At 49.3% G+C, this 24,616-nt stretch overlaps 1 long non-coding RNA gene across 1 annotated transcript in view; it reads right to left on the bottom strand.

The window, feature by feature from the left end:
- Positions 1-5,206: 5,206 nt before the first annotated feature.
- The window catches only part of LOC140429478 (uncharacterized), a 136,479-nt gene continuing 117,069 nt past the window's right edge, over positions 5,207-24,616 (bottom strand). The window contains exon 3 of the long non-coding RNA XR_011949095.1: positions 5,207-6,327. This is a non-coding gene — a long non-coding RNA (uncharacterized lncRNA). The remainder of the gene's footprint in view (positions 6,328-24,616) is intronic.

Genomic DNA, 24,616 nt, shown 5'->3' with positions numbered 1-24,616 from the left:
AGATCGTGACGTTACAGTTCTTGCTACTGAGTTAAACTAGATCAGGGTACAAGCTGACTATTTGTTACATCATCAGATCACGATTAGTTGGGATATAATTTGGGGGAACGAAGTTGAGGGACTAACTCGGGGGACAGAATTAAAACAGACAATACAGAGTTAAATGTTAGACAAAAATGCTTCATTTAGAACATACATAGAACATAGAAAATACAGCACAGAACAGGCCCTTCGGCCCACGATGTTGTGCCGAACCTTTGTCCTAGATTAATCATAGATTATCATTGAATTTACAGGGCAGAAGGAGGCCATTCGGCCCTTCGAGTCTGCACCGGCCCTCGGAAAGAGCACCCCACCCAAACTCAACACCTTCACCCAACACCAAGGGCAATTTGGACATTAAGGGCAATTTATCATTGGCCAATTCACCTAACCCGCACATCTTTGGATTGTGGGAGGAAACCGAAGCACCCGGAGGAAACCCACGCAGACACGGGGAGGACATGCAGACTCCGCACAGTCAGTGACCCAAGCCGGAATCGAACCTGGGACCCTGGAGCTGTGAAGCAATTGTGCTATCCACAATGCTACCGTGCTGCCCTTGAGAACAAATAAATCTACACTAAATCATTTAACCGTAATCCATGTACCTATCCAATAGCTGCTTGAAGGTCCCTAATGTTTCCGACTCAACTACTTCCACAGGCAGTGCATTCCATGCCCCCACTACTCTCTGGGTAAAGAACCTACCTCTGATATCCCTCCTATATCTTCCACCTTTCACCTTAAATTTATGTCCCCTTGTAATGGTTTTTTCCACCCGGGGAAAAAGTCTCTGACTGTCTACTCTATCTATTCCCCTGATCATCTTATAAACCTCTATCAAGTCGCCCCTCATCCTTCTCCGTTCTAATGAGAAAAGGCCTAGCACCCTCAACCTTTCCTCGTAAGACCTACTCTCCATTCCAGGCAACATCCTGGTAAATCTTCTTTGCACCTTTTCCAAAGCTTCCACATCCTTCCTAAAATGAGGCGACCAGAACTGTACACAGTACTCCAAATGTGGCCTTACCAAAGTTTTGTACAGCTGCATCATCACCTCACGGCTCTTAAATTCAATCCCTCTGTTAATGAACGTGAGCACACCATAGGCCTTCTTCACAGCTCTATCCACTTGAGTGGCAACTTTCAAAGATGTATGAACATAGACCCCAAGATCTCTCTGCTCCTCCACATTGCCAAGAACTCTACCGTTAACCCTGTATTCCGCATTCATATTTGTCCTTCCAAAATGGACAACCTCACACTTTTCAGGGTTAAACTCCATCTGCCACTTCTCAGCCCAGCTCTGCATCCTATCTATGTCTCTTTGCAGCCGACAACAGCCCTCCTTACTATCCACAACTCCACCAATCTTCGTATCGTCTGGAAATTTACTGACCCACCCTTCAACTCCCTCATCCAAGTCATTAATGAAAATCACAAACAGCAGAGGACCCAGAACTGATCCCTGCGGTACGCCACTGGTAACTGGGATCCAGGCTGAATAATTGCCATCCACCACCACTCTCTGACTTCTATCGGTTAGCCAGTTCGTTATCCAACTGGCCAAATTCCCCACTATCCCATGCCTCCTTACTTTCTGCATAAGCCTATCATGGGGAACTTTATCAAATGCCTTACTAAAATCCATGTACACTACATCCACTGCTTTACCTTCATCCACATGCTTGGTCACCTCCTCAAAGAATTCAATATGATTTGTAAGGCAAGACCTACCCCTCACAAATCCGTGCTGACTATCCCTAATCAAGCAGTGTCTTTCCAGATGCTCAGAAATCCTATCCTTCAGTACCCTTTCCATTACTTTGCCTACCACCGAAGTAAGACTAACTGGCCTGTAATTCCCAGGGTTATCCCTAGTCCCTTTTTTGAACAGGGGCACGACATTCGCCACTCTCCAATCCCCTGGTACCACCCCTGTTGACAGTGAGGACGAAAAGATCATTGCCAACGGCTCTGCAATTTCATCTCTTGCTTCCCATAGAATCCTTGGATATATCCCGTCAGGCCCGGGGGACTTGTCTATCCTCAAGTTTTTCAAAATGCCCAACACATCTTCCTTCCTAACAAGTATTTCCTCGAGCTTACCAATCTGTTTCACACTGTCCTCTCCAACAATATCGCCCCTCTCATTTGTAAATACAGAAGAAAAGTACTCGTTCAAGACCTCTCCTATCTCTTCAGACTCAATACACAATCTCCCGCTACTGTCCTTGATCGGACCTACCCTCGCTCTAGTCATTCTCATATTTCTCACATATGTGTAAAAGGCCTTGGGGTTTTCCTTGATCCTACCCGCCAAAGATTGTTCATGCCCTCTCTTAGCTCTCCTAATCCCTTTCTTCAGTTCCCTCCTGGCTATCTTGTATCCCTCCAATGCCCTGTCTGAACCTTGTTTCCTCAGCCTTACATAAGTCACCTTTTTCCTCGTAACAAGACATTCAACCTCTCTTGTCAACCATATGTTCTTTGTTCTATGTTCTAAGGTAAGTGCGGCCTCGGCGGGGCCTTTGCCACCACGGCCCAATCCCGTTCGATGGCAACATTGTTCCCGGCACTACAGGCGCTGGGAAACACCACGCTAAACCCGCCCAAAGCAAGACTCTTTTTTCATTATATCATTTTCATTATTTTCATTATTTCATTATATTTGTTTCTCCATCGTTGCTTTTGTGGGAGGAGAAAGCCCAAAGGCTGCATTACAAAGAAGACATGTGAAGCAGAGATCGGCTGTTGTCGAGCGTGGCGTTTAGATGTCAGAAGAGTTCAAGAGGACAACAAAGTTGAGGGAGGGCAGGAGATCGGGATCCCAAAGAAAATCTGTGGGCTATGATTCCGGGATTGTTCTGAAGGTGCCACCTTGTGTTGACCCTACTTGTGGGGCCAATGGGAGGGATGCCTACTTCGAGTGCACTAGCAGGCATTGAGCATGGTAGCATCAATAAATAGAGAAAGGCAACAAAGGCTGTTGCAGGAAGAGGTTAGAGGCAAATGGGGAGAGTTTCATTGCCTACGAAGTAACAAGTATTTTCATGTATCCTGTGGAGAAATGCTGGATGGTTAGGGTGGAGGATGCAACAGTATTCAATCTTGGTTGGACTTGTGCTTCTTGAGGAGGGAGTTAAGTGTTTGCCACAAAAAAGACAACAGTTTCTCAGAGGCGATAATTTAGTGAGCTTTTGTTTCGTAATAAAAGGATTATTGTTGGCGAGGGATCAATGAGGAAAGAGGCAGTACATGTATCTTACTGGTTATCATGCAGTCAATTGAAAGAAAAATGCATATTTTAAGGAGAGAGTGTTCCTCGACTTCAATGCATTGCAGCCGGCACAGTGGCACTGTCATTTGAATGAATAAAGTCTCCCCGCCTACTCATGATCTTTCAAAGGCTGCTAAATACTATCAGGTAACTGCGAACCATCATTTTACAGCTTGTTCTATCATGTAGATGAAGTGACAAAAATGAATTAGTGCAGGCAACTAAATACTGGAGAAGACCTCCGCATATTAAATTAAGTTGTTTGAAGTCTGAACTTCTTCCTGTAAGTGTTGGAACTAGTTAGCAAAAGCGATTGAACACTAAAGATAAAGAGGTCTTCTCCATAAAAAGGCAGCCAACAAAACAGAATTCAGTTACTGATTATTTTTTTGAGCGCTTTTTTCATAAAATGTGTACAGTTCAAATTTGATATTGCATAAAGTCAGTTCAATACAGTTCAATTTCTGCATTGGCACTGTGAGATGCTGAGGTACGCGTACATGGTGGAACTCAATCAAAACATTTCTATGTGTTATTTTGCCCAGGTTTGGCAGGGTGTTTCTCATTGGCATTTTGGGTGAGATCCACACACCGGTATTCAACCGCACATCTTGGGCCTTGAGGAGTTGTTCCCCGGCCTAACCCACATTTAGGAAGTTTTTCAGCAATGGGGAGCTGAACTCGCTGGTGAGGCTGGTTCCTCAGAGCTCGGGCCGCCAGTTTGAAAGAATGCCCCGATCTCTATGTGAGCTTGAGGGTCTCCCACACCTCCAACAATGTCACCCCCACACACAATTACCCCACACCCCTCCCCCAAGTGAGGACACCCTGCTATGGGGTCGCTGAGGCCCCCCTCTTTTCAGACCTACCCATCCCCACTTTCAGTCTCCCCCTTTCAGGACCCCGATCTAGTTGTATTGTGTTGATTTGTCGTTATGTTGTACTCATAATTTGTTCCAATAGTATTCCAGTATTATCGTAGTGTAGTTGTACTTTGTTGTAATGTTTTTGTAGTGTTAGGACAGTTGTACTTTTATAGTATAGTTATATTGTTGTAGTGCATGGGGCTGGTTTAGCTCAGTGGGCTAGACAGCTGGTTTGTGATGCAGAACAAGGCCAGCAGCGCGGGTTCAATTCCCGTACCAGCTTTCCCAAGCAGGTGCCGCAATGTGACGACTCGGGGACTTTCACAGTAACTTCATACTTGTGACAATAAAAGGTTCTAATTATTGTGTTGTCGTTGTTTTGTTGTAGAATTGTTGGTACAGTTGTATATTTATGTAGCTGTATTGTTGTTCTACAGTTGGTCCACTTTAATTGGATGGTAAAAGAAATGTATTACATTTTGTTTTTTCCTTCCAAGCCCGAAAAGTGTCCTAAACTATTTAAATTATATCTGACAAAGCGTCGACTTGAACAGAGAGTTGGAAATCCTGCCCATAATATGGCTGCTCCAACAGTGATGCAAGTAGGTTTTGGAGACATGGTTGTGGATTATTGTTTGATTTTTAGACAGGGTATTAGCAGCCTGGGGGTTATTGGCGCAGCAGGAGAAGGGCATCAGGGGGATAGGTGTGATTTTAACCGCCTCAGCTGCCCTTGTGGAGCCTGCTTCTACTGCCTTCACAAAGCAAAATAAATGACTTACTTCAAATGAGCTCTTCTTTCAAAATATTACATAGGATTACATAGGATATATAGTGTAGAAAATTACCATTCGGCCCGAATGGACAGTGCTGGTTATTATTCTCCACTTGAGCCTTGTTCAGGCTTTTCGCATCTAAATCTACCATCGTAACATTTCTTATGATCCCCGTAGAGAATGATAACATTTTAAAAGAGATGTATTGTCCAACGACTGATGGAAGAAAATGGAGAACACCGTTTAACATTTTAAGTATTTTACTGTAGCAAACAAACTGAAATCAACATAGATCAAAAATTACTTAGCAGGGCAGCTTACTACGGTACTTTCACAATAACTAGCCAACTCAATTAAGATATATCTTACAGACTCTTTCTGCGGCAGACTTCTGGCAGTTGTGCAACATTGCAAGCGCAAGTCCAAAACAACTCCCAGCTCACGGGCTGGATTCTCTGCACCCCGACGCCAAAATCGTGTCCAGCGCCAGGGCGGAGAATCCAGTTCCACGCATGTAATCAGAACCGCCGCCGGTCTCTCGGTTCTCCGGCCCCTGAAAAGCGGTGTACTCAGGGAGTACGCTGCGCCGTGTATCCCCCACCTGCGGTCATTGCCAGAGGCCCACCTCGCTATTCTCCGCCCCCGACCGGCCGAAGTCCCGATGGCATGGATCTAATCTGGTCCTGCCATTAAGGATAGTTGCGGACTCAGTCCACGGTCACCATGGTCGGGGGCGGGTCAATTGGAGGACGGGGGGGGTGGCCTCATACGGGACTGGGGTATTTTTGAGTGGGCGGTCCGGGTCGGGCGTGCGGCCGATCGGGAGCACTATTTGCACGGTCCAGCTCTGCGGTCTGAGTCCGCCATGAAGCACGGCGCGGCCACTGAAGGCCACCGCCGTGCGCGTGCGCGGCTTCTGGCCCGGAAGTGCGGGGGGGCCGTATTTGCAGCTGGAGCTGCGAGTTTCACGATGGCTCTCTGCTAGCCCCCTGCAGGGCTGTGAATATAAAAAACTTTGACAAAGGGTTATCTGGACTCGAAACGTTAGCTCTTTACTCTCCCGACAGATGCTGCCAGACCTGCTGAGATTTTCCAGCATTTTCTCTTTGGTTCCAGATTCCAGCATCTGCAGTAATTTGCTTTTATCCAGTGTGAATATGTGGCCTTTTGACGCCAGTTTTCCACGACGACGTGGGGACATAGTCCCTGAAACGGAGAATCCAGCCCCACTTCTCCTGGTCACATAGGTCAAAACTTCCAGTGTTCTTTGAAAATTGTTCCAATCAGCCTGTGCCCTCCAGGTCCTACTCGGCAACTCCTTGTTTCTAAAGTTTCCAGAAGTCCCATTGGTATATTGCCCTTTCTTTATAACAGAAAACAGATGAAACATAAGGTTCAAGCATACAAACTGCAAATAGGATATAAAACAGTTTTTTTATTCCATTGGCATCAAATATTTATAAACATTAATGGAACAACTTAGCTCAGCGGACAAACTAATTACAATGGTCATTCACTGTCGTAGCTCCAGATCCACCAGGATACGGTGAAGCACTTCCCTCCCTGACCTCTAATCAGTTCAGTTGGTGACCACATGACCAAGATTTGTCTCTCGGACATGAAGGGGATCTCCCATTTCCTGTGGCCTCTTGAACGCAGGCATGCACATGAGGGCAGCACGGTAACACAAGTGGATAGCACTGTGGCTTCACAGCGCCAGAGTCCCAGGTTCAATTCCCCGCTGAGTCACTGTCTGTGCGGAGTCTGCACGTTCTCCTCATGTCTGCGTGGGTTTCCTCCGGGTGGTCCGGTTTCCTCCCCCAGTGTCCAAAGATGTGCAGGTTAGGTGGATTAGCCATGATAAATTGCCCTTAGTGCCCAAATTGCCCTTAGTGCACAAACAGTGACCCAAGCCAGGAATCGAACCTGGAACCTTGGAGCTGTGAAGCAACTGTGTTAACCACTGTGCTACCATGCTGCCCTGCATGCACATGCACGGAAACGGTTCACCTGCATGCTTCCTACATGGGTTAGATGTGGAAAAGATGAGGGTTTAACATTCTAACAGTCTAAGAGGGGCATCTAAATTCCAGATAAGCAATGTTTTGGGGCCACATACTGCAGTTTGGTCGACAAATGCATTCACCCGAAAAACAAATTCACAATAGAGAGCGTTGCAAATGCTGGGAGTTGACTGTACTGTGTAAATGCTTGAAAACTGTCACTCGATACTTTAATAGGTTTCAGGTTGAACTTCTCCGCAATGGCAATCTGATCATATTGGCATTCCTCCAAGCTGGGGAACTTCCAGAATTCTCAACTTTACCCTAAGTTAAAGGAGACATTTTAAAATTCAACTGTCTTGTAAAGTTCAGCTTCATAACGCCATACCCTTCTCCCTCATATGCTTATCTAATTTCCCTTTAAATACATCCATGCTATTCACTTCTACCACAGCAAGTAATAATAATAATAATCTTTTATTGTCACAAGTATGAAGTTACTGTGAAAAGCCTCTAGTCGCCATATTCCGGCGCCTGTTCGGGTAAGCTGGTACGGGAATTGAACCCACGCTGCTGGCCTTGTTCTGCGTTACAAACCAGCTGTCTAGCCCACTGAGCTAAACCACAGTTCCACATTGCCAGCACTCTTTGGGTGAAGAGGTTTCCTCTGAATTCCCTAGTGGATTCCTTGATGACTCGCTCATTGTTATGCTCCTCTGAACATTCCCTCTGAATGTTTTTTCTTCCGAGCCTCTTCTCAGCTGACTTCAGGCAACGGGAAAACTATGGCAGCTTTCCCACTCAGGTTGGAGCTAAACTCACGGTCAGAATCCAAGGACGTCATAAGACCCGGACCTATATATTTAGAGAAAGACCCTGCCAGCGTCCGGTGGGTGCCTTTGTTTCCTATTCAGAGCAGCAGGTGAAAAATGAAGCTGATGATCCAAGCAGGACATAGATGGGTAACTGGACCCGACAATTTTAACTGCCTCCTCAACCAGTTTCAGATAGGCAGTTAAAATCAACCCCTTTTCTCAAAGCAAAAACCTCCATCAATATGGGGGTAAATCTTCCAGCCCCGCCCGCCACAGGAATCACCGCAGACTATTAGACAGACCATTTAAAGGTCCGTTGACCTCAGATGATAATTTCCGGTCTCAGGCAGGTGAGACCAGAAAATCCTGCCCATGGTGGCTGCATCATTGGATGGCTGTGACTCCTCAGAACTGCCAGTAAACATTGGGGCTCACAGAATTTACGTAGTGGAAGGAGAACATCAAAAGGGCAGTGGAGTAGTTCTTTTGTCACTGAACTAGTAATCCAAGGACCCAGGGTAATGTTCTGGGGACCAGGGTTCAAATCCCGCCATGGCAGATGGTGACATTTGAATTCAATAAAAAAATGTGGAATTAAAATGATGACCATGAAACCATCGTAGATTGTTGTGAAGACCCATCTGGTTCACTAATGTCCTTTAGGGAAGGAAATCTGTCGTCCTTACCTGGTCTGGCCTACATGTGACTCCAGACCCACAGCAATATGGGTAATTCTTAAATGCCCTCTGAAACGGTCTAGCAAGCCACTCAGCTCAAGGGCATTTGGGGATGGACAATAAATGCTGGCCAACCAGCGACGCCCACATACCATGAATAAATAAACAAGAAGCTACAATTTTTTAACAAGTAGGCCATGGATGCACAGCCTGACTCCAGAAGAATTTGTTCAATCCAACCAGTAAAGCAAAAGAGTTTTATTTTAAAAAAATATTGTTATTTTCCTCCTTTGTCACATTTTCATCAGATTTACACCCACCAACAACTAATCAACAGTAACAAATACAATGGCAATCCCCTGACCAACAATCCCTATCCAACCCACCCCCAAACAACCCCCAACATTTTAAATATAAACACCAAAGAAAAAGAATGCCCCCCCCCCCACCCACCAATGTTCAATGTCATCCAATAAGCAAAAGAGTTTTAGCGGTATCAGATGGATTTCAAGGAGGTCATTATCCAATGTTTATAAAATATTGGGACAGGTGAAGCAAACTAACAGAGAGATTAAGGACAAAGTGGAATAGGAGAAAAAACTTCAATCCATAAAGGAGAATCCATATACTATGGGCATTGTCAGTTACAGCGTTGTCATGATAGGGAGACAAACACTGAAGCTGGGGTCTAATCAATACAGTAAAACAGCACAGTGAATGAGAGATTACATCAGTTGTTATCAGAGTGAACAAACAATGCCAGCCATTCATTACTCACACACTTATCCATGGACTTTCAATGGGCTTTTTTATACGAGAAACTTTAAGGATTCAAGTGTCATTTTGGCACAGCACCCTATACAGGGGATCAAGGACCTATGTGACCAGAGAAAGCTTCTGTAAATTTGCTTAACTAATCAGATGAGAGAATGAGATGATCATAATAACCCATCTGGTTCACTAATGCCCTTCAGGGAACAAATCTGTCATCCTAACTGGGTTTGGCCCTCAGCAATGTGGTTGACTCTTAACTGCCCTCTGAGATGGCCTAGCAAGCCACTCAGTTCAAGGGTAATTAGCGATGAAGAATGGTTCATTTTTTTTTATTCATTCCCGGAAATGTGGGCATTTCCGGCTGGCCAGCATTTATTGCCAATCCCTAATTGCCCTTGAGCTGAGTGGCTTGCTCTGCCACTTCAGAGGGCAAATAAGAGTCAACCACATTGCTGTGGGTCTGGAGTCACAGGTAGGCCAGACCAGGTAAGGATGGTAGTTTTCCTTCCCTAAAGGACATTAGTGAACCAGGTGGGCTTTTACAACAATCAACAATGGTTTCATGGTCATCATTAGACTTCTTGGGCGGGATTCTCCGACCCCCCGCCTGAATACCGCCCCCGCCGGCTGCCGAATTCTCTGGCGCCAGGGATTTGGCGGGGGCGGGAATTGTGCTGTGCCGGTCGGCGGCCGCTGGCAGTGGCCCCCCCCCCCCCCCCCCCCCGGCGATTCTCCGGCCGCGATGGGCCGAGTGGCCGCCCGTTTTTGGCCAGTCCCGCCAGCGTCTATTACACCAGATATTTGCTGGCGGGACCTGGCTGCGCGGGTGGCCTCCGGGGTCCTCGGGGGGGGGGGGGGGGCGCGGGGGGATCTGGCCCCTGGAGGTGCCCCACGGGGGCCTGGCCCGCGATTGGGCCCACCGATCCGCGTGCGGGCCTGTCCTGTGGGGGCACTCTATTCTCCCACGTCGGCCGCTGTGGTCTTCCGCAACGCGGAGATGAACCCCCGCATGCGCTGGGATGATGCTAGCACACGATGGCGCTCCCGCGCATGCGCCAACTCACGGCAGCTGCCGGAGGCCCTTCAGCGCCAAGCCCCTTCCCCGCCGGCCGCCGTGGCTCAAACCACTCCGGCACCGGCTTAGCCCCTGAAGGTGCGGAGGATTCTGCACCTTTGGGGCAGCCTGACGGCGGAGTGGTTCACGACACCCCTTCGCGCTGGAGTTGCCCGCCCCGCCGATTCCCACAGAATCCTGCCCCTTGAATCCCAGATTTTTGTGGAATTCAAATTTCACAGTTTGGTGGGATTCGAACCTGGGTCCACAGAGCATCACCCTGGATCTCTGGATTACTCGTCCAGTGATAATACCACTATGCCTCCCCTTAATGAACCATACAGGGGGGTATTTTCCACTCCCGTACCCCGCCCCCCTTTGTGGCGGTGGAGGCAGCTCCTCCGCCACATTGTCCAGCGATGGGATCTTCCAGTCCCGCTGTTGTGAATGGCGTTTCCCGTTGTTCGCAACTTCCGCCTCTGGGGAACGGCCACAATGTCCCACCCACCGAATCTGAACCAGGAAGTATCAATCAGAATATTTATTCAACGCCAAACCCATGGAGAGAAAGCAAAATTAAAGGAGGAGAGATGACACTGAGGGAGAGAAAGATTAAACAATCAATACAAAACAATTTTTAAAAATGATTATTTTAACTCCCCAAAAGTAATTAGAATTCAAAGGAATAAAGCCACTTTTAAAGGTTAGTTTTCAGTACCAGGGAGGTTGTTTAGACTCAACAATAATCTTTATTATTGTCACTAGTAGGCTCACATTAACACTGCAATTAAGTTACTGTGAAAATCCCCTAGTCGCCATACTCTGGCGCCTGTTTGGGTACACAGAGGGAGAATTCAGAATGTCCAATTAACCTAGAAGCACGTCTTTCGGGACTGTGGGAGGAAACCGGAGCACCCAGAGGAAACCCACGCAGACACAGGGAGAACGTGCAGACTCCGCAAAGACAGTGACTCAAGTGGGAATCGAACCTGGGACCCTGGCGCTGTGAAGCAACAGTGCTCACAACTGTGCTACCATGCCAACCATTACATTTACCATTATACAGGAATGGACAAGCCCTATTTTTTTCTGGCATGTTTAGTGGGGATCTACCATTTGTTTAATTACACTTGTACAATTGCTGAAAGCTGCTGTCTGATATACAATTTAAAACAGTGAATGCTAATATGCTAATCATTATTACCTCACACTTCAGAACATGCTGATTTATAACAGGGCAGAGATGACACCCGGTTGAATGCTACTATGTGTATCACTACTGAAACACTACGCTCAACATCAGTCCCTTGGCTCCCTGTCCTGATAAATGTCACTCCTCCACATGTCTGCCAGCATCCAACATACAAAACAACAGGAAAAGTTTGCAATTCCCTCCACCTGCCACTCCATGTTGATCTATTCAGCCCACCCAAGGTACGAACCCCATCAAGTAGGCCGATCTGGAAAAAGCCTCCCACCCAGGAGTTCAACGCAAATTCCACCTGGCCAAATGAATGGGAATCATTGGCCATGACAAACAAGCACCTGGTCTTAACCCCTGTGGTATTATCATAACTGTCAGTACTGCAAGGGTTAATGAAGTGTCGAGAGTAGCCACTAGAGGGAGCTACAGTTACAACTATAGAAGGCAGTGATGCTATGCCTTGTGGGAGAGTATGTGCAGGAGTTCGCTAGTGAGAGTCAGAAGTACAGATAGTGTGAGTACATACCATAGTTTAAACCAGTAGTGAGATTAGCGTTGATGACTGTACTTTAGAGTGTAGTTATCAATCAACTGTGTACTCTTTAGGAACACGTGTCGAATCCAAGTTAATAAATGTATAGCTTTGTTTAAGTTCAAGCTATTTTGTGGTCTTTGTGAACACTACGCCAACCATCCTGAAATAAGCAACACAAAGAACACCACAATCCCAACCCAACAACTACTTAGCTTTAACGTTCCAAGGGAAGAGTGGTCTACCCTTAACATGTTCAGTACCGGCCACGGTCCTTGCTTGGCCAACCTCCACAGATGGGGCATTAGTGTCAGCCCCTTTGTGCCTGTGGGAGAACAAACTGTGCACCACATCATAGGAGAATGTCCAATCTGCAGACTTAGCGGAGGCCTATCCACACTCAACACAGCAGGACTGGAAGAATCTGCTTGTCTTAGGGACTTTGCATTTGCTGAATAAATAATAAATGTTCCACTGCAGCAAAAGCTGATTTTTCAAAGCCTCCTGGGGGTGGCAGCAGGAGGTCTCAGCAATGAGAAAGAAGTAAGGAGAGCAAGAAAGAAAAAAACAGATCAATAACCAGGTATTTATTTGAAGGGCTGGACAGTCAGAAGTAGACTTAAAGGGAGATTGCGTGGCCAGTTCACATTAAAGGGATGCAGTGGAGAGGAACTTAGGTGGAAGAGAGCACCTGCATGGATTAGCTAACAGAGAAGACCACCAAAAATAAGTCAAAATAAACAGGACATTCAAGGAAAGGATAAAGTAAAACAAAATGCCCAAGGGAAATAAAAATGTGATTTCCCCCGATAGAAGTAAAATCACAAGAAAACACTCAGGATTAAAAGGTAACCCAAAAGTAGATACCAGGAGAATTGTAACAAGAAATGCAACTAGTGGAATTAAGTATGATAGATCTGAGATCATGAGGGAAATACTCATCAAGGATTATTTTCAGACATTGGTGTCACGCTGCGCGATCACCCCACACTTGGTCTTGTTGAGGCAGGCAGCACACAAACTTTGTACTGCTTCCTCGTCTAAATGATCTCAGCATGCCGCCCTGTGAGAAACATGCTGCTAACTTGCTGCTGCTCAGCAGGGGGACCAGTGGAGTGTATGGTTAGCATGACGCATCACTCGCCTGCACCTCTAAAAGGGAATTTGTTGCAGATTATCTTCAGAAGACATGGATAGACGCAAACGCACAGAAAATGGATCCCAGGTTTTCCGATGAATCACTGGAGGCATTAGTCCCGGAGGTGGGAAAGGATGAGAGATGATGCATTTTCATCGGAGGCTTGAAGGCCCCGTAGGCACACCCTGCGAAGTGAAAGGGGGCAGGTTGCCAGAGAGGTGAGTACAAGGGGTTTGGTACCGAGGGCCTGGCAGCAGTGCTGGAAGATGTTCATTGGCCACACCTGGGTGTTCAATGTCAGTGAACAATCTGCAAAGGAAATCCTCACCCGCAACACCTCACACTGTTCAATGCACCCCTCCTGATGCATCTCTCATCCAGAAACAATCTCTAGCAATCAGTTCCCATGTCGAACATTCAGTTACTCCATTCTCGAGAACACCTCCCAATGTTGCCATCCTCATATCCATCTCTCGCTGCTTCCACATTGCCTCCAACTATTCAACTATGGAAGGCACATCACCCAAACACATTGCAACACAGTCACTAACACTCTTTCAGCTTTCTTGCAGGACCAGGTGGCCCATAGCAGGAGGGAGCAGGGCCAAACTTGCAGGAGACAGGCACGTCTCTATCATCTGAATGCTCTGGAGGATACAGGGATCCGCAACATGTGGCCAGTGGTAACCAAGGCCATTGCACGTGACGTCGCTAAGAACACCCAGCATGACAGCATGTTCCTGCCTTATGCCCATTCTCAAATGCCACCTCAATCTCATCCTGCTGCCTGGCATGATGGGTAAGCTGCAGATGGTGTGGCCATTGACCTTCTGTGTTCCACCCACCTCCCATCCCTCACCCGCCTGACACCCTTACGCAACAGCCTCATCACCAGCCACTGCAGACTCACAAGTAAGGTCAACAGCTACACTTGACCTCTGATGAAGAAGCACTGTCACTTAATCTGACATGAACAGCCGCTGGATCAGATCTTGGAACTGCATGTACCTTCGAGGAACTGCATGTTGCGAGACACTGGCCACGAGTGAGCTGCACCAAGGCCAAAGCAAAAGAATATTTTGTATGCCTGTTCATCAGATAGCAAGGCCACAGACAAGTTCCGCTTCAGAGTGTGGACATTAATGTGATAGCATACAGGCAGAATACAGTTGATCATGCACACCGGTATGCTTGGTGCATTGACAGGCCAACTACAAAGCCTGTAGTCACTGTCATGGAGCATGAAGGAATCCAACTCCAACTCCACAGAGCTCGAACGTGATGACCAACTCCTTGACAACAGCTTTTTTCTACCTGGTACCATGTTATAATACAGGGATGTAATTAATATATTACTCATTTGTCTTGCCGAGTTGTATTTAACTTGATGATAAACAGTCGAAGTCTTCCAGTTGATGACAAATTATTTATTGAGTAACAAAATAATATACTTGTGAGTTCTTTTACTTTAATACTTTGACTAGTAATAGAATTAACTAAGATTAGATTAAATGAACAACGAATATAATACGCTACACTCTGAGCTGGTCACCTCTATGCTCTAGCTGCAATACACACACACTAACACTAAGAAAGAGCGGGAATCTCCTTATAGTTCCTGTTAGTGTTGCCATCTAGTGATCATCTGACTGTACTAACTGCACATTAACTAATCATGTATTAACAAATACAGATATCACTACAGGAACATCTCTGTAATGTTAGAGTGCAGCTCAGGTAAAGACCACCCACCACGTCAGTGCGTACTGCAGGCATTGGAGCAGCACATGAACAGACACATCAATACGACAAGCACTGAGGGATGGCACAGGGTGAACAACTCCTATCTATTATTGGAAGTGTTCTGGGTAAGGTTTTTGTGGTGTTGGGTGTTCTGACACACAGATGAGCCAACACGGTTGTATATGGTACAACGCTATTTTATTCAAACTTACTATGTACAGTTTTGTCTTTGCACTCTGCACGTGGGGGTTCCCTGCTTGTGATGTTGTAACAGCTCTTCCCTGTTTCTTTGTCCCCAGACCTACTGACCACTAGGTGTCGTGCTCGTGCTTTTTATGTGGTTGGTGTTCTTGTCTGTGATTGGTTGTGGTGTTGTGTGCTCTGATTTGCCTGTTGGTGTGTCCATCATGATGTGTGTGTTTGAATATCATGACATCCCCCCTTTTTACAAAGATATGTGCCTACGTGGTAATAAATATGATCGTGTCGTGAGTGCATCTAAGAGTGTGTGTGTGTCGTGTGCAGCATGTGCATATGACGGAACTATGTACATGGGGCGATGTCGGGTGCGTCACATGAACCAAGTTGTACCATAACATAACATAAATGCGAACGAGAGAAGAAGAAAAAAAAAACTTGAACAGTTGTCCAGTCAGACGACATCTGGAACGATAAACAACAACAGGTTATCATGTAAAATTGTGCAACTTGTTAAACATATGAACGGTATTATAAGTCCAGTCTAATGGGCTTGCGACGAGTTCGGGTTGATCGCCTCAAGGGTGGATCAAGAACCACCGGCTGCTGTGCAGGCATGGCCATGGGTGGCGATGGAAAGGGCGTGATGTGCGGCAGCTCCACAAAGTCATCCTCGGAAGCCTGTTGAGGATCTGGCATGTGCGTACTGTGTGGCTGTGAGCGTGGAAGTCGGCGAAGGGCGCGCCGATTGCGGCGACGCACTGAACCATCCGGCATGCGAACCAGGAACGAGCGGGGAGCCACTTGTCGGAGGACTTCGGCCGGTGCTGACCAGCCACCATACGGTTGATGGACGCGTACTTTGTCTCCGGAGGACAGGGGGGGCAGGTCCGTCGCTCGTGTGTCGTACCGACTTTTCTGGCGATCACGCTGCATTTGCATGTTCCAAAGAACCGCCTCATGGTCTGTTGTTGGTGCCAGGATGGAAGGTACCATCGTCCTGAGGGAGCGACCCATTAGTAGCTGCGCTGGCGAGAGACCCGTGGATAGCGGGGCTGATCGATAGGCCAGCAAGGCAAGGTTAAAGTCCGATCCGGCAGCAGCCGCCTTGCACAGGAGCCGCTTGGCGATGTGGACACCCTTTTCAGCCTTCCCGTTCGATTGTGGATGTAGAGGCATGGACGACCATTCACGGCTGGCGAAGCAGGGTCCATTGTCTGACATGACAGTCCTTGGAATGCCATAGCGAGCAAATGTTTCCTTGCAGGCCCCAATGACTGCGGACGACGTCAGATCATGGAGAGGCATGACTTCCGGGTAGTTTGAGAAGTAGTCTATAATAACGATGTAATCTCTGCCGAGCGCGTGAAATAGGTCAACACCCACCTTCGCCCAGGGGGACGTCACCATCTCGTGTGGTAGAAGTGTTTCCGGAGGTTGCGCCGGCTGAAACCTCTGACAGGTTGTGCAGTTGAGCACCATGTTGGCTAGTCTTCATTAATACCCGGCCAATATACCGCCTCCCGGGCCCTTCGTCTGCATTTTTCGACGCCCAAGTGGCCTTCGTGTAGTTGATGAAGAATCATCTGGCGCACGCTGTGCGGAATAACGATCCTGTCTGATTTCATAAGGACCCCGTCTATGTTGGTAAGATCATCTCGCACATTATAAAACTGGGGGCACTGCCCTTTGAGCCACCCTTCCGTCATGTGGCGCATCACTCGCTGCAGAAGGGGGTCAGTCGCCGTCTCTGCGCGTATGTGGGCCAGACTAGGATCATCAGCTGGCAGATTTGCTGCTGTCAGAGTTACGTGTGCCTCAATTTGACGCACGAACCCCTCCGCATCTGGTGGTGTGCTCACTGCTCGGGAAAGAGTGTCCGCCACGATGAGATCCTTCCCCGGAGTGTAGATCAGTTCGAAATCGTACCTCCTGAGTTTAAGTAAGATGCGCTGGAGGCGAGGAGTCATGTCGTTCAGGTCTTTGTTAATGATGTTGACCAGGGGGCGGTGGTCAGTTTCGACCGTAAATCGTGGCAGGCCATACACATAGTCGTGGAACTTGTCCAGTCCAGTTAACAAGCCCAGGCATTCTTTTTCGATTTGCGCGTAGCGCTGTTCAGTAGGGGTCATGGCTCGTGAGGCATATGCAACCGGGGCCCATGACGACGTGCTGTCTTTTTGCAGGAGTACCGCTCCAATACCAGATTGGCTGGCGTCTGTTGAGATCTTTGTAGGGCGAGTCGTGTCAAAGAAGGCCAGCACTGGTGCCGTGACCAGTTTGTGCTTGAGCTCCTCCCATTCCCGCTGATGCGATTGGTGCCAGTTGAATTCTGTCGATTTTTTTACGAGATGGCGCATATTTGTTGTATGAGAAGCCAGGTTGGGAATGAACTTCCCAAGGAAGTTGACCATGCCCAGGAATCTTAGGACAGCCTTCTTGTCAGCCGGTCGTGGCATGGCTGTGATGGCGCTAACCTTGTCTGCATCGGGACGGACCCCTGACCTTGAGATGTGGTCCCCGAGGAATTTCAGCTCCGTCTGGCCGAAGGCACACTTCGCACGGTTGAGACGCAGGCCATTTTGTCGTATGCGGGTGAAGACACGTCGTAGACGATGCATGTGTTCCTGCGGAGTGGTGGACCAAATGATGATATCGTCCACATATACACGTACCCCTTCGATGCCTTCCATCATCTGCTCCATAATGCGGTGGAAAACTTCAGATGCTGAAATGATGCCGAATGGCATCCGGTTGTAGCAGAATCTGCCAAAAGGGGTGTTGAATGTGCATAGTCTTCGGCTGGCCGGGTCCAGTTGGATCTGCCAAAATCCTTTGGACGCATCCAATTTGGTGAATATTTTGGCTCGCGCCATCTCGCTGGTGAGGTCCTCTCGTTTCGGGATGGGATAGTGTTCCCGCATGATGTTGTTATTCAGATCTTTAGGATCTATACATATACGGAGCTCGCCAGAGGGCTTCTTTACACAGACCATGGAGCTGACCCATGGCGTGGGCTCCGTGACCCTGGATAGGACCCCTTGGTCCTGAAGAACCTGCAGTTGTACCTTGAGGCGGTCTTTGAGTGGCGCAGGAACCCTGCGAGGTGCGTGAACGACAGGGATGGCGTCTGGTCTGAGTCGAATCTTGTACGTGTATGGCAATGTCCCCATGCCTTCAAAAACCTCCTGGTTGTGAGCAAGGAGGGAATGGAGATTTGCGTGGAACTCAGCATCCGGGAAGTCGGATATCTCATCTGGAGAGAGAGACATAATGCGCTGTACCAGGTGAAGGACCTTACACGCCTGTGCGCCCAGTAACGAGTCCTTTGATGAGCCGACAACTTCGAAGGGGAGTGTGGCCGTGTGCATCTTGTGAGTTACCTGTAGCTGGCAAGATCCTATGGACGGGATGACGTTCCCGTTATAGTCAACCATCTTGAGCCGGGATGGCGTGATGGGTGGTTTGACCTTCATGGCCTGGACTGCAGAATATGCAATCAGGTTGGCGGATGCGCCGGTGTCCAGACGGAAGGCGACGCGCGATCGGTTGACCGTCAGGGTGGCACACCACTCATCGGCTGGATTGATGGCATTGACCTTGTTGACATCGATGACGGAAACGCGGAAGGCATCCTGGTCATCTGCATCACTTAACTGGAAGTCTTGATGCGTGGGCTGGACGGTCCTGACTTGTCTGCGAGATTGTCGAGGATGCGCCGGATCCATGGGTTGAGCCGAACGACAGTGGGCTGCGTAGTGGCCCATCTTGCCACATCTGAGGCACTGTCGGTTTTTTGCAGGACATTGCCCTTTTAAATGTAGAGCTCCACAATTGCCGCACGTCATGACGTCACGGCGTTCGTTGCGCCACTGCGCATGCGCAGTGCGATCTTGCGGTGGGCGCGCCTGCGCAGTGCGTCCCTCGTTGTGGCCGTTATTTTTGGCGCGCACCTGCGCGGGAGACCGCGAAAAGCGCGGGAAGCGGCCGCTGTCGTCCGGGCCGTGGGTCGGGAAGTAATCGACGGCCTGGATGCGTTCGACGTCGTGGGCGGCCTGGCTTGCCGATTCGACGGCTGGGGACCCCCTCCGTGCCAACTCGGACGCCTGAAATCGGGCAAAACGGCAGGTAGCATTTTCGTGGAGGACACAGGCTTCCACAGCAGACGCTAAGGTGAGGCTTTTTATTTTAAGAAGCTGCTGGCGTAGGCCACTAGAGGCAACGCCAAAAACAATCTGGTCCCTGATCATGGACTCTGTGATGGTGCCGTAACCGCAGGACTGCGCTAGAATCCGGAGGTGCGTCAAGAAGGGTTGAAAAAGCTCCTCCTTACCTTGCAGGCGTTGCTGAAAGAGGTATCTTTCAAAACTTTCATTTACTTCAACTTGAAAGTGCTGGTCCAGCTTGAGGATGACCGTGTCATATTTGGACTGGTTTTCGCCCTCTTCGAACACCAGTGAGTTGAAGACGTCGGTGGCGTGCTGACTTGCGTAGAAGAGGAGCATTGCAATCTTCGTTTCATCCGAGGCACTCTGTTTTTCGGTGGCACGGATGTACAGGTCAAATCGCTGCCTGAAGAGCTTCCAATTGGTACCTAGGTTCCCCGCGACCTGCAACGGCTGCGGTCCGTCGGTGTGGTCCATGTCCAGAATGGCAGGTTAGTAGGCAGGTATCGATCCACTCCTGTACCATGTGGTGTTGGGTGTTCTGACACACAGATGAGCCAACACGGTTGTATATGGTACAACGCTATTTTATTCAAACTTACTATGTACAGTTTTGTCTTTGCACTCTGCACGTGGGGGTTCCCTGCTTGTGATGTTTTAACAGCTCTTCCCTGTTTCTTTGTCCCCAGACCTACTGACCACCAGGTGTCGTGCTCGTGCTTTTTATGTGGTTGGTGTTCTTGTCTGTGATTGGTTGTGGTGTTGTGTGCTCTGATTTGCCTGTTGGTGTGTCCATCATGATGTGTGTGTTTGAATATCATGACAGTTTTCACGGATTGGTTTTTGGTTGTGACTTTTATTTCAGGATTGTGCCCAGACAGATGCTGTGATGGTACTCAGCAGACAGATTGAACGCTGGGGAATATTGGAGTAACTGTGAAGTTGGGATGGCATCTGTGGAGAACTGGAGTCTCAGTCTCTCTGCACAGGCCCCAGTGGTTGGAAGCATCCTAATTGACTGCTATTTCAGCTCGGGCATCCATGCATGCAGAGATCAATTTCCAGCCCACACTTTTCCTCATCAAATCTCTAAGGAAATCCTGAGTTGCCCCAGTGCCACCAGGGATAAAAATTGTACACTCCATGGAATCCCTACAGTGAATCCCATTCGGTCCATCGAGCTCGCACCGACCCTCTGAAAGAGCACCCTACCTCGGCCCACTCCCACACCCTATCCCAGTGACCCCACCTAACCTGCACATCCCTGGATACTAAGGGACAATTTATCTTGGCCAATCCATCTAACCTGCACATCTTTGGACTGTGGGAGGAAACCGAAGCACCCGGAGGAAACCCACGCACACACGGGGAGGATGTGCAAACTCCACACAGACAGTGACCCAAGGCCGGAATCGAACCGGCCTTGGCACCGTGAGATAGCCGTGCTAACCACTGTTCCACCATGCCCGCCCCACTTATATTTGCATAGCTCCTGTCCTGACCACAGGATATCTCAAAGTGTTTTAGAGCTAATGGGCGCGATTCTCCGGAAAGATTTCTCAGGGTGCTAGCGAGCGGGAATGGCCGAGAGCTTCCCGGCACTCAGCCTGACGAGGTTGGCAACGCAATACAATGTTAATTGGTCCACTTAATGAGGCTCCACAGGCTTCATGCTGCAAATGAAGGCGATTCGCCATGGCAGCGCTTGCCAGCCCCCCGCTAACAAGGTCAAGAAGCATTTAAGCTGCACTTGTGCAGCCAACCTAACTCAGCTTGCAGCCATGGCGCCGAGACGACCGGCCCCAAGATTTGGAGATGAGGACTTTGGGAGGCCCCTGGATGTGATCGAGGCCAGGATGGATATCCTGTTCCTCTGAGGGACCCGGGGGGTGAGCCGCAGGGCACCCAGTGCTGCCTGGGATGAAGTGACAGTTCAGGCAGCGTGACCAGCAGGACTGGCCTCCAATGCCGCAAGAAAGTCAACACCTATACTGGGCCACACGTGTGAGTAGATAACCCCCCAAAAACCTTCACAGCTCCACGCGAACTGCACCCCCAAACCCTCCTTCACCCCCCTCCCTTCACGCCCGTCCCTTTACCCTCCTCCCTTCACCCCCCTCCTTTCACCCCTCCCTTAACTCCTCCCTTCGCCCCACCCACCTCCCTTCACTCTTCTCAACCCTTTCTTCACACTCGCCCCAACCACTGTGACCCACACGTGCGGCTAATGATGCCCTCTCTGTGTCTCCACAGGAGGGGCTGTCCCACAATTGTCGGGACAGGGCCCTGACTGGCGGTGGGGTGCAGGACATAAGAATCCTCACGACCTTCGAGGAACGGGCCCTGGAGGTGGCGGGTGTCGCTAAGGACAGAGCGGTCACCAATGCGGAGGTCGGCACATGCCTCAGAGCTGAGGATCTACGGGCCCCACCCAGAGGACCTGTCAAACGTGAGTTATTATTGCCATACTGACTGACGTATCGCTCCCACTGACTGCATGTCCTTTCTCCCACAGGACTCCAGCCGCCGGCGCTAGCCCATTCGTGGTTGTCCCTGCCTCCCAGGAGAAAATCTTGGAGGAGAGTTCCGAAGTTGCCACCATTGATACCTCACAGCTGTCATCCCAGCCCCGAACAGCGCTGAGACTTTAGTGGACAGGCTACTGGGGCACATTCTGGTGAGCACCACTCAGTTGCTGATGCAAATCAGGTGGAGGCAGGAACACCCAGGCAAGACAGCAGTCGGAGGTCTGATGGATCCCAGGACCCAGCTGGGTCCCAGTCGGGTGCTGGGACCAGGTTTACCCAGAGCTGGTGCGGACGTTATGGTTTGGCTGGCACATTGAGAGGGAGATGTCCGCGACCCCACAGCAGGTCCATAGCTGATTGGAGGAGTCCCAGAGACTATGGGTGCAGGAGATGTCAGTGGCAATGCATGGTACTGAGGTCAACACTGCTAGGCTGGCGACTGCACTGGAGAACCTGGTGCACGTTATTGGCAGCATTAGTGTAGGTGCCCAAGGCATGGCGCAGTTGGTGACGGCCATGGCTGAGGGCCTCGGCAGACTGTCTGACTTGCTGGGGGACATGACGCAGTACCGGGCGGAACTTGAGGCGCTCGGGGACTTGTCACACTCTAAAAATAAAATGCCCGAGGCTTGTCTCAGACGCAGGTGGGCATTGCCGAGACGCTGCAGAGCATGGCCGAATCACTGAGGAGCATCACTGAGGGTATCGACACCATGGTGCAGACATCGGGGAGCCAACAAGGCTGGCAGAGTCAGATGATGCAGTGGCAGCTGGGGCTCGAACCAGCTGCCCCTCCATTCCAAGGTGAACCCTATGGGCACCGACCGGGAGGACGGGGTGCAGTGTAGCAGCCTGGACCCATCCTATGGAGTGGCGACGGTGGGCACCAACACTCCCAAGCTCCACTCCTCTGACAGGGCTGTGTCTCGCAGTCAGCACCCAGAACAGGGCGGCACGGCTGTGCATGTGCCACCGTCAAGTGTGCCGGAGCCCTCCAGCCCCAGAGTCCTCAGAAGACGACCGGCAGGCACATCGAAGGCCACTGGACATAGAAAGCAGCTGACTGCCTCCACCTCTGATGTGGATCCTGGAATACACCTGGACGTAGCAGTAAAGTTAGGAGGGCCAAACATGTTGAGGATCACTGAGAGGGCACCGGAGGGTGGGGGTGTGGGGGGGGTGGTGGGGGGCGGGGTTTGCAAGCGGGTTGCGAGGGATAGAGCAGTACATATTGAAGAAAGGTTAGAAATAGTATTATAGGTGACAGATAGCGACCAAGTGAAGGTCACCGTCTAAGACCTTTCAGCCACAGTGCACCGAGGGGGAGGGGAATTGGAAGAACCCCTCGGGCTGTATGGCTCACATTGAATGTACACAGTGAATATTACATGTGTCACAACTGTATTGAAGCACCTCAAAGTGCAACTTGATCTATATAGGCAACTTAAATACAATTGTATCATTTGTAATAACCATTTTGAAATGTCTGTATTTTTTTAAAAACATTTTTTATTGGTTTTTGTATTTACTTGTGACAATAATGCAAAACGAAAGACAAAAGAATAAAAATACAAATAGAAAAATAAAACGAAAAAAGGGAAAACGGATCACTCAGGTGTGAATACACATGAAACATATATACAGCTCCGAGGCCTGTTAACTTTGGGTCCCCAAATAGTTTCACTGTTTGCATGTGGCCCCATTGTATTAAAATACACCAGCGGAGTTTTTGCGGCCACCCAGAAGTATCCGTTGTTGTTGCTGTGGCCGCACCCATGGGCTCTCCTTCCTTCGGTGCCCTTTGGTTCCTGTACCCTGCTTTCCCTGTACTCTGGGTAGTGCCTTCCCCCTTTCCCCCTCCCTGCTCCCCGCACCCCTCACTTCCCTTATTGGTTGCTGGTCACGAACAGGTCCTTTCTCAGGTAGGTGAATTGTTCCCAATTTTGCAGAAGTCTTCCTCCGATCCTCTGACGGTCGATTTTATCTTTTCCAATTCGAGGAATTCCGCTAAGTTGGACAGACAGTCTGAGGCCTTGGATAGTACTGCTGATCTCCAGCCGAGCAAGAGTCTCCGCTGGGCGATCAGGAAGATGATAATGAGGGCGCCTGCTGCTCTCCCTGTAAAGAGCTCTGGCTGTTCTGATACCCCAAAGACCGTCACTAGTGGGCACAGCTCTACCCTCACTCCCACAATCTTAGACATGGCCTCAAAAAAGGCGGTCCAGTACCCAACAAGCCTGGGGCAAGACCGGAACATGTGGGTGTGGGTGGCAAGGCCTGCCTGGCAACATTCACATTTGCCCTCCAACTCCGAGAAGGACCAGCTCATATGTATTCTGGTCAAGTGCGCCCTGTGCAGTACCTTTAGCTGCGTTTGGAGGTGGAGTTCACCCTATGCAGTGCTTTAATCCAGAGTCCTCCCCCTATTTCCGTGCCTAGATCTTCCTCCAATTGTTCCTGTGTCTCATCCAGCGGTGCCCTTACCTCCTCCAGCAGTCGTCCGCACATGTCAGTGTAGCTGCGATCCTTTAGTTTGTCCAATGTTAGACGTCTGTCCAGTAGGGTGTGTAGGGTTGCTGGGGGATGGTTGCGGTCTCCTTGTGGAGGAAGTTCCTCAGTTGCATACATTGGAACTGGAGCTTGCCCGTTAGTTCCCCCAGGGTCGCTACTCTGCCGTCAACGTATAGGCCCTCCACAGTCAGTAACCTTTCCTCATGTCTCCGCCATTTAAAGGAGGTGTCTATTGTCGCAGGGGTGAATTTATGGTTTCTGCAGACGGGGACCATAGTGGACAATGCATCCAGATGGAAATGGTACCCA

This window comes from Scyliorhinus torazame, chromosome 1 (assembly GCF_047496885.1).
Source record: "Scyliorhinus torazame isolate Kashiwa2021f chromosome 1, sScyTor2.1, whole genome shotgun sequence".
Taxonomy (NCBI): domain Eukaryota; kingdom Metazoa; phylum Chordata; class Chondrichthyes; order Carcharhiniformes; family Scyliorhinidae; genus Scyliorhinus; species Scyliorhinus torazame.
This window is presented reverse-complemented; position numbering and strand designations above follow the sequence as displayed.